Here is a 1698-nt window from a genome sequence, read left to right as displayed (position 1 = left end):
CCCCCCCCAAAAAGCCATTAAACATTATTATACCAGTTGATAACGATACATTAGCGTAACATGTCTACAGATACATTGGACGGTATTGTGTGTACAACTGATTTAATCAGACTCAACAAAGACAGAGTGCTAATAAATTGTGTATTACTACAACTTTCACTGCTGTTGATGCACGGAGCAGCCATGTCATATTTCAAAGTTCACTTGCTCAGGGTATATCTTAGAACTCTGAAATGTTCTACTTCCGAGTGCAATTGGAGCGCACCATAACCCTCTCCAGGTGTAGGATGTCGTTTACCCCTTGCCAATATCTATTTTACTCATTCTCCGTCAGAATAATGACTCAGATCAGGGAAACGTGTCCTCTGCCCCGTATAAAGACTGTACTGCTCCCCCTCTTTCATTTCCCCCAGGCTTTATTTTTCTGGTTGTTGCCCGAACGCTAGTAGCAAACATGAGCCTGAGCCACTGGAGTGTGGAGGACCCACTTTTCACAGTTCATGGAATTTACTGTACATGTTCATATGGAAATGAAGCTGAAGCCCAGACTTCAGGCTGTAATTACATGGGGGAAAACCCCTCTAATTACTTATTTGCCTAAGAGATGACTCAACAAGGGGGCAACTTTAAATGTTTCTAATTAATTATTGATGGCCCCATATCAACCGTAGACCTTTGTAGGATGGGCTTTGGAGCTTTTTTCCTGTTGGTAGATGTAATGGGCACTATGGCTTCACACATGATCGTCTGATGGGGGGAGAAACTAGTTTTCATTCACAAGATGCTCGGAAAGTAATGGACTAGGCAGGGAGTTGAGTGCTGTAACGTTGTTTCGCATACAGATGAGCTGCCCTCATCCCTAACCTCCAAATACTATTGCTCTGAATCTACCAGACTAGATTTCTTCTTTAGGTCGATACCATTGTCAGTTTGGGAGAGTCACAAGTCTGCTAACAAAATATCAGCCAGTACAGTATCTGTTTGTTTTCAGGGGAGTTTGTTACCACAAATGGGACGGCACCTGGGGGGCCGTCACACAACCTTGACAAAGTGCACATCAGTGGCACAAAGCTTACAGATTTTTTTGAACTATTTTCCAGTCCAAATCTCACAGCAAACAGGAAGGCAAACATATCACAACAGCAACTTTTACCCATTCCGTTGTCTGAATGTAATGGCCTATGCTCATTGAGCATTTCCATTGACTCCAATGAGCCCTTTAGTCTGCGACAAAACCTAAAAAAGCAACAATGGCAAATACTCAATGTTATTGAAATGTTATGGTCACTAAATTTAGAATAGTGTTTACAGTTTTGTTGGTGGATGGGATATTTATATGTATATTAATAAATTATATTCTAAATATATATTTTACCCTGTTTTTGACCTTGAAGATTTGCCTTAAGTATCATATACCCCAGTAAAATGTATCTGTAATAAGCTAATATGGGTCCATAACATCAGTTATGCTGATATATGGGTCGGGCCCTCAATATATTTACAATGATGGCTGTGGCTAAGCGGTAGAGTGGTTTCCCACGTGTCCCTGAGCAAAACATTGAATCCCAAGTAGCTCCCCGGATTCTGTATGCATAGCTAACCACTGCTCCTAGTACTTAGGATGGTTTGTATGCAGCAATTGAATTTCACTACATGAAACTGTCAATTGTATGTGAGTTTTGTTTTGGGTTTTTTCAC

General features: G+C 40.9%; 1 protein-coding gene across 9 annotated transcripts in view; it reads left to right on the top strand.

The window, feature by feature from the left end:
- LOC116702075 (receptor-type tyrosine-protein phosphatase U) overlaps positions 1–1698 on the top strand; it is a 221250-nt gene that overhangs the window by 144317 nt on the left and 75235 nt on the right. The gene's annotated exons all lie outside the window — the stretch shown is intronic.

This window comes from Etheostoma spectabile, chromosome 14, assembly GCF_008692095.1.
Source record: "Etheostoma spectabile isolate EspeVRDwgs_2016 chromosome 14, UIUC_Espe_1.0, whole genome shotgun sequence".
Taxonomy (NCBI): domain Eukaryota; kingdom Metazoa; phylum Chordata; class Actinopteri; order Perciformes; family Percidae; genus Etheostoma; species Etheostoma spectabile.
Note: the sequence above shows the minus strand (reverse complement) of the source record. Positions and strands in the feature narration are given on the sequence as shown.